The sequence below is a fragment of the Cnephaeus nilssonii genome (genome assembly GCF_951640355.1).
Source record: "Cnephaeus nilssonii genome assembly, chromosome: 4".
Classification (NCBI taxonomy): Eukaryota; Metazoa; Chordata; class Mammalia; order Chiroptera; family Vespertilionidae; genus Cnephaeus; species Cnephaeus nilssonii.
Genome location: NC_137075.1, coordinates 30036634 through 30045854, shown reverse-complemented (window position 1 = coordinate 30045854; position 9221 = coordinate 30036634). Strand labels below are relative to the sequence as shown.

The window sequence follows — 9221 nt, the reverse complement described above, 5'->3', positions numbered from 1 at the left end:
AGTTCCCAAGACCTACCGTTGGAATGCCCCAACAGTACAATCTGGCGTGTGCTAAAATCCCCACAAGGAGTGAACAGTTATGTCTGCCTTGCCCTCTCTCCAGTATTGAAATTGGGTAAATCATTGCCAGGGCTTAGGAAAGAACATTAAATTTGATACTGGTTCTGCTACTTACAATGGGTTGTAGTGAAAAAGCAAAAAAAAAAACAAAAAAACAAACAAAAAAAAAACAATGGCAACGAATCCAATTTCAAAGCATTTTGAAAACTTTAGGGTACAATTATGATCTTATTGAAAAAGTGTGGAGACCTGCTATTTAAACTTCAAATTGCTGTATGAGCAGTAGATACACTCTATGCAATGTGGCATGGCTGGAATTGTTTCACAAAATATACCCCACAAAGTCCAACAAAATTCCCTTGCATGTTCCTTATTGTGCAAATTTATCTTTGATCATTGCAATCTTTTAATGACCTGAATATTTATATGCTATCCTATAATTCTTCTATTAAGACATATAGACATCCCTCTAAAATTTCCATTAGCTTTCAAGAGTTCTTTCTAGAAGTAAATACTTATTACTTTTAAAAACGTCAAATCTGCCTGCCAGTGTAGCTCAGTGGTTGAGCATTCACCTATGAACCAGGAAGTCACCGTTCAATTCCTGGTCAGGGCACATGACCAGGTTTTGGGCTTGATCCCCAGTGTGGGGTGTGCAGGAGGCAGCTGATTATTGATTCTTTCTCATCATTTTTGTTTCTTTCTCTCTCTCCCTCTCCCTTCCTCTATGAAAGCAATAAAAAATATATATAAAGAAAACTCAAGTCCAATTTCCCTTTATTTTCAATAAAGCATGTGCACTAGACCTGTTAAATATAAAGGCTTATGGTGTTTTTGATTTAATAACATAATAACTTTACTAAGGATAAAATAATAAATTAAAAGTATTTATTTGAACTATGCAACACCAAGCACTAAACACACACAAAAGTTGCTAAGATAACATTAGTCATATTTTATTAATATTCACCATAATACAATTAATGGATTTTCAGTCCATTTTTTTTTTTTTTACTTTACATGATAAAGCAGCAGCAGATTATTTGGGAGGGGCTTATGGAAGATTTAAATTGAAATGAGACTAGCTAATGAATAATCTGATAAACTTGTCAGTTCACTGAATTTGTCTCAAATAAAGTCATAATTGCCAATATTATTTAAAATCAGCAGGTTTCATTAATTGCAAGTTTTTCTATCATACAATTTTAGAGTATTAATAGTTTTAATTTCTTTTTTCATTTATTCATTGAAGTTCCTGGGCACAGGACAATGTATTTAAAATTGTTTTCCTTAAATGTTCATAAACATTTTCTGGTGCCTATAATTAGAATTTTAATTTAATAAGCCAGGATTAAAATCCACATCATTATGTAATCATTTTTTTTCTAGTCTTTCATTAATTTTGGGAGTGGCTGTGGTTTCTTTTTAGTCAATAGGAGGAATTCTATTGACTATTCAATAAAAAATATATATTGTGATATCTTCATGGGGTCACCCAGATGAAACTGGAATAAATATGTGGGTATTGAAAGACATTTATCAAATAACACTTTTATGTTTGTATTTTATGTAGGCATTCTACAAGGTCTACGTTTTTCAAATACAGGACTTTATCTTAGGTTCCTTCATGCTCATATATTTTGTAGAGTATTCACAAATTTTACTTGGCTCTGGTTCAAAATAGTTGATGAATTTGTTTCTCTTAAGATTTCTTGCCTAGATTCTGCTTTAGGGTAGACTAAAGATCAGAAAATCTAGTTAAAATCAAATTATTTATGTTTCTTTATGTGGAGAGCAAGATGCAAGCAATAATTTTTAAACATTTGAGATTAAAATAGTTGTATAATTTTCCTGTTGGGACATACTATTGATTGATAATTATTATTTTAGAGAAGATTTATTCTCCTACTATGGAATGGCCACACTAGTCCTAACTTTTTGCTATCACTCTAAAATGTAAGGAAAATAGGATATTTTATAAAGATTATTTTCATTGATTATATGCCTTTGCTTTTCATGAAAAAAAAAAAGATAAATATGTCATTAATAGTGAATATGCAAAGGCTGATTTCCAGTTGGAAATAGTGTAATTTGATGGGTTAGAAAATACTGTGGGTTTTTTTTATGCCTTTAATACATTTCTTTGAAATTAAAAAGGAAACAGTATTAAGAATGTGTGATGAGAGTAAATCCCATTAAAATAATTGAACTTCTAGGACTTGACATTTTAAGTGTTATCATTATTCCACAAAGAAATAATAACACTGGATTACTTAAATGTGATGATCAAACTGGATATGACAGTCAATCTTGCAACTATGTTAGTAATCAAGTAAATAAGGAAAGATGACGCATATAAAGAGTGCATTTGAGCATTAAGAAGACTGAAAAAAACAACAACTATCAACTATATATAAATGATCAGGTCATACCAGATATGGAGATTGTTCACATAATTTTAATTTTCCTGCCTCTTATAAAGATGGACAAGAAATTATAGCTGAAGAGTTATTATTACAGAATTTTAAAATTTTTCCTTTAGATCTTAATCATATTTAAAAACTAACCTCTCATAAAATGTCATTTTGAACTTATAACACATAGCCTTTTAAATTTATAAAAACACTAATATTTTGATAATTATTTTATACAAGAATCTTTGTAATGTAGTACACTTAAGAATTTAATAAAATTTAAAAATATAACTAAATATTCCTTATGAATGAAAACTTGAAAATTTAGATTCCCAACAACATTGTCAAGAAACAATGTATGTACTAGTACCCTCATGTATCTTAAAATAAACTGACATACCATATTAGATAACTTCCATATGAGATCTGTTATTTTTCCAAATATATGTTACTTACATTATTTAAAACTCTTGTGGATTTATTTTCTCTTGGTTTTAAAGAGCACATTTCCTAAAACACTTTCAATATGCTCTGAATATGTATTATTCACCTCGCCCTCACACAGTTTTAGAAGTTAAACTCTCATGAAAATGTTATCAAACTTTTCATCATTTCATATTTCTATATCAGGTGCATTCCTTGATAATTTGAGAAAACATGAGTTTTCAAGTGGCAAATTTTTTATTAACTTCTCAAGAACAAAGCTGACCAACTACAGCACTTAGATACTGCTTTGAAACTATATAGTACATGGTATCTTGTGAACACTCAAAATGAAATAAAATGAAAAATTTCTAGGACTACATAACTAATCATGCATTGGGCAGATGAGGCAATACAAATTTATCTCAAGTAATTCCATTTATGCCTATCAGGCTATTCCAATTTTTGAACGTGTTATTCCCATAAAATGCTTTAGTACTTATAAAGGTTATGACTTAATTTCTCCATTTTTTTCAAGGCATTTCTCGGGAGGCAACACGTACTGTGACAGGCCTAAAAGGTACAATTTAAATGAAAACATGTTTACTAGTGTATTTTGCTTTATATGATGGTTGTAATTCTGAAAGTTTCAGACTTTTTAAGCTTTTTAGAAACAAAAACATGAACTTGAATTAAAGTTGCTTACTATTTAAAAATATTCAAACGTATTTTCTTATAATTTTACTCTATACATTTGAATGAGATAAATCCTCAGTTTATTAACTTTATCTTAGTGGTTTGAGATTCAGCAGTTTTATATTAGGAAAAAATTAATACCTACAACTTACAATATTGTGAGAATTAAATAAAAATGCACTCTGCATATGGCAGAAGATATAAATATCAGTTTTATAATATCATCAAATGCTGGGAAATCATTTGTAAAACTAATTTTTCTAATAATACTTGAGAAAAAATCCTTATCTACTTTTGTATTAAAAATCTTGCAAAAATTTAATTTTAAGAGTTCAACTTTTGAAATATACTTAAGTCTTAATAGAAATAAAGCTTGTGCTATGGAGAAGGAATTATAATTAATAACATTATAACTGTAACATTTACTTTTCTCAAACATTTTTTAAAATATATTTTTATTGATTTCAGAGAGGAAGGGAGAGGGAGAGAGAGATAGAAGCATCAATGATGAGAGAGAATCATTGATCGGCTGCCTCCTACACACCCCACACTGGGGATTGAGCCTGCAACCGGGCATGTGCCCTGACCAGGAATAGAACTGTGACCTCCTGGTTCATAGGTTGATGCTCAACCACTGAGCCATGCTGGCTGGGCTCTCAAACATTTTAAGTGATATAAATAGAGGTGTGATGAGTTTAGTTATATTCTTCCTCTTTGATTATAGGTGACAGCTTTCTTATAGTTAGCAAAAATAATTTACTCTCAGTTCAAAACTAGAATCAGTATGAACACAGAATATATATATTCCAATTTAATGTTATAATCTATAATCCAAAAAATAGGGATTTTGTATCTGCACTTTTATTATCAATTTTATACTCTTGGATATAATACTATGCTATGGAAATTTCTTCTGTACATAATTTCATGTTGGAATAAAATGTGATATAAGTAGGAATGAAAAAGAAAGAAAATATCCAAAAAGTTTCAACCTGTAATATTTGGTGTAATAAAGATATGGGGGCAATATTTCCAGCATACTGTAGTAACATGTTTTTGTAGTATCATTACATTATGCCACTTCATTGCTAATTTAATTAGTATATATCTTTGGCTATAGCTATAAGAGAACCATCAACGATAATATTAATTTGCAAACAATACTCAAGATATAACAAACCCACAAAATATGAAAATGCACAACAGAGATAATCTTGTCATCAACCTCTAAGCAAAGTCAAGGTCTCAGAATGAGGTATCCGGCTGGCTGGCTAGGCTCTCTGACTTGGTGATCCTGTGACTTTTTGAAAGACTGGTTCTCCAGTGCTTTGCCTTCTTACAGCATCTTTTTTCTTTTGTCCAAGCTACATATTTAGAATACCTGACACTGTTCACAATGAAGAAATGAACAGGAAAACTAATGCCTAACAGATTCAGTTTTGTACAGGAAATATTTTTTTAGCATATTGATGATGATGACTGGATCTATTAGTATTTAGAATTCTATTCAGAAATTTAAAAAAATTCAATTATTATCTACAAAATCTTCAATTATCTTTAATATGTAGAGAAAAATTATTTTATAATAAACAAAATTAATGTATAAAATAAAAACAAATTGAGATGCCAACTAAAAGAAACAATGGGTATAATTTTTTTTAAAGCTATTCAATTAATTATCTTAAATGAAGTAGTTCCTAGAAGGGACAGATTACAACAAAACTTTTTAAAACATTTTAAGAAAATATTTTATTTTTTAAAAGTATTTTTATGTTCAGAAATTACACTGGTGTTATTTAAAGCGTTAAAATTATAAGCATTTCTTAAAACTATGAACAATGGTTAGGTTTATCTATCTGTTAGAATGTTTAAAAATCAGTTCCATGAACTTAAAGATAAAAAAATGAATTTTGTGAATTCCTCTAATTTAGATTAAGCCTTTGCAATGTGTGTAGAAGTAACATTTTCTAGAATTCATAAAGTCAAACTTTACAGTACAACCTCAAAGTTTTCCCTCTACTGGCAAAGTGATAAGATATTCTAATTAAAACTAGCTAATTGAATATGTGGCCTTCTGAATGATTTTTTTATATAATAGGTAGCTTGAATGCAAAAAGTCCTGATGATTGCCTCTATCTTCTATCTCCTGTGTATAAACACCCCCTTGCTCCTCAAAACCATCACCTTGATGTAAGACAAAAATGTTAAAGACTTTTTTAAGAGTTGTGTCTGCTGAGTGGTAAATTTATTAGCCACTTTTTTTAAAAAAACTAGGAACTTGAAATCCACAAAATATATTCATCCTATACATAACTGACTGGAGGGGTTTATTTTTTATCCTAAGATATTTTGAAAATATTTTCTAGATTCAAAAAAGTTCACTTCATTTTCTTTTTAAAAATGCAATATAAGTTAATTTGTATTCTGTTGATATTTGTTTAAAATTACAATTCTTTTCTATGTTTTAAATCCTAAAATTAATAGTTTATTTTATAATACAATGTCAGCATGATTGGTCTAACTACATACAAGTCTATGGGCTTCCTCTAATCAGAGCCCTTTTCAACATTTATCTCCTAAAATAGACAAAATATTGAAATACCAAAAAATAATCAAATCTATCTGAGATGTTTTGGAAAATATATTGAAGTATTTTTAACACAATCTTTACATACCAAGGTCTCAGAATAAGGTATTTGGCTGGCTAAGATATTAATATTTGGAGCAAATGACATACCATTAAAAATGTGAAAATTTTGAAAAATCATTATTTTGAAATTTAGGTTACAATAATTTCATTAAAGAAAAATGATATATCTACCCATCTTCTTAAATACTAACAAGAAATAGTATTCATTATTGACCAAAAGCTGTAAAATTATATAAACCAATCAATGACACTTTTGAAAATTCTTAGTTTTCCTATGCCAGATCTCCTGAAACATCTACCTAGCAAAAACAAATTCCTAAAGCCAAAGCCGTCATTATAACTTGAATGCCCTTTGTAGTTGAAGAGGATTGTAATACTTAAGTGAGTTCTTAATCAAAAGCTTACCATCTCTGTTCAAGTACAATAACAACTTAAATCTAGTATATCTATCCTCTACGAAGCAGGGTTTTTTTTATAAAATGGGGAACCTACATTATTTACTAACAATAAATTACCGCATTTTACCCTAAAACATTATTCAACATACATTACTATAAAGTCACAACTGAAGAGAAATGTCATGTATTTTATATAACAATTTTAATCATAATGAGTAAATCACATTTAAAAGGATTGAGGCACTGTGAGTCAGAAAAATCTGTATTTCTTTGTTGCTTTATATAAAAAAGTCAATTATCTGAATCAAATAATCTTTTGATTATCAACCACTTGAACATGATTTCAGTTATTTGTTGTTCTTTTATAGTGAGTTAAAGCTGATGCAAATTGGTCTTTGTTTTGGGCATTGGCTATATGTTGTGATTTTGGGGAAGAAAATAAATGTTGTTTTTCATAAAAGTTCTTTAATCATTCCATAGAGGTAAACGTACTTAAATGCTCAATACCTGACCTTTTTGAATAAATGCAGACCTACCTTGATTTCCACAATAAGCCTCTATTTCCATGAGACAATGTTTTCACAAATGTAAGGCAAAACAGATGTTAAATTACTTAACAGAACTCATAATTTAAATAATTAAAACTAATTTGTGTTTAAAGCTATTTGCAGATTTATTAGAGAAACAAATACAAATATGCATTTCTACAGAACTGTTTTTTTTCCAAAATGAGCTTAAAACTTGTTCCACAGTTTTTACTTGTTTATATATCTATGGTAACCCAAGTATTGGCTTCTGTACCACTTGTAATGAGACAATTGCCCTTCCATTGCAATTATAAAAAACTATTTAAAAAAAAATTCGGCACATACACATTAGTTTTCCTTAAAAAAATAATCTAATCAAAATATTGAATACTTTAGATTTAAACAATATTTTATTTACAAATCTGATTTGATGTACTTTATTAATTACACAAGGTAATGCTTCAGTTTTCAAAAACAGTTTGTTTGTTTTTTATTATAGACCAGTGGAATGACATCCTAGCTAGTAATATGTACTACACTTCAATTTTTTCAAAATTAACATGACAAGTTTTCTTAAAGTCACTTTAAAAAAAATGTTATTTAATTGGGGCACATATCTGATGAAACAAAAATAACATGCAGAATTCCAAAATTAATCTGTTAAAGTAATATGATACTTACCCTTTATGTAATAAGACATCTATGAACAACAGTATATAACAATATCATGTATTTATGTTTATGAGAAACCAAGCAGGAGGCAAAATGAGTTCATCCTGTTTTCTAATCATGTGCAATTTCATATGGCTGTTTGCATCATTTCAATAAAATGTGTACATTAAATTTATAAGACTGCATTGCACTTAAAATTATTATGGATTGCCATGCTTGTCCTGTATTTAATGAGTGATGAATTCTCCTACTAACAGAGTAACTGGTCTCAAATCGTGTCTGTGGATGTAAAGAGTATTAAATTATATTTTCATCTCCTTTCAATTGCTGCCTTGGAAAACAAGAATTCCCTTCTTGAAGAAGACAGAGTAAATAAAATTTACTTAAGAACTCAGTGAGGAATTAGCATGTGAATCAAGAATGCAATATGAATTTAAAAATGTGATTATTGGTTCCTTCATTGAAATCTATTACCACCATTAAAATTTCCAAGGAAAGATAGGGCCTGTAATGTGGGGATTCCATTCATTGTTAAATTACTAAAATCTACCAATTTAATGCTTTCATACTGTTTATTTTTTCCAATAGAAAAATAAATCTCATACATTAGAAGTGGTACACAAAAAACTGGGATAAAATTTATCAGATTCTTGATAGCACCATTTACACATTCTTAAAGTAAACATTAATATGCACTTTCTTAGAAAGCGATATAAATATATAATACAGGACTTGCTAACTTCTGTTAACCATCTGAATATGATGGAATAATCTATCTCTACTGTGCAGGTAGGCTTGTGCATGGTGGTGTGGCAATATATTTTAAAAGTTTGTTACAGATGTGATGGGAAGCTGGAAGGAGTCGAATAAGCAGAAAAAAAGAGCTTAGATCTATTGTAAGCAATGAGTCGAAATGAGCCGTTACAGGTTAGAATTTATCTTTGTTTCTGATCATTCAATGAGAAAATGACTTCCACAGAAATAGATACATTTAACTGTTTCAGGAGTGGGGTGGGTGAGGTGACGTAGGATTGAAAGTACTACAAGTAATAGCAATAACTGGAAGTGCAGACGAAATTGGTCTTCAGTACAAAGAGGAAGGCAGCCGTTTAAAAAGTCTAGGTGCAATGTTGTGGTGCTGAAAGAAAAGCTCCCAGTGATAAAGAAAAAAAAAAAACTGCAATGCAACTTCAAGCAGTAATTTTGTGGTGCTGAAAGGACAGCTCCCAGTGTTGAGGAAAAGATCTTGGATCTAGAATGAGGTGTCCAATCTGTATGATAAACAGCACACTGTGTCTCAGAGCGCCCATTCAATCTCAGTAAGTAAATGAAATATTGATTGAAAGTGACCCTGAAACAGAATGCATTAAAAAGACATAGA

General features: G+C 29.6%; 1 protein-coding gene across 5 annotated transcripts in view; it reads right to left on the bottom strand.

Moving 5' to 3' along the window:
- Nucleotides 1–7437: 7437 nt before the first annotated feature.
- The window catches only part of NOVA1 (NOVA alternative splicing regulator 1), a 149524-nt gene continuing 147740 nt past the window's right edge, over nt 7438–9221 (bottom strand). For all 5 annotated transcript variants that reach the window (XM_079768553.1, XM_079768554.1, XM_079768557.1 and 2 more), the window contains one exon: nt 7438–9221. This exon is cut by the window's right edge and continues 3886 nt beyond it. The gene's annotated coding sequence lies outside the window, so the exon portion shown is untranslated.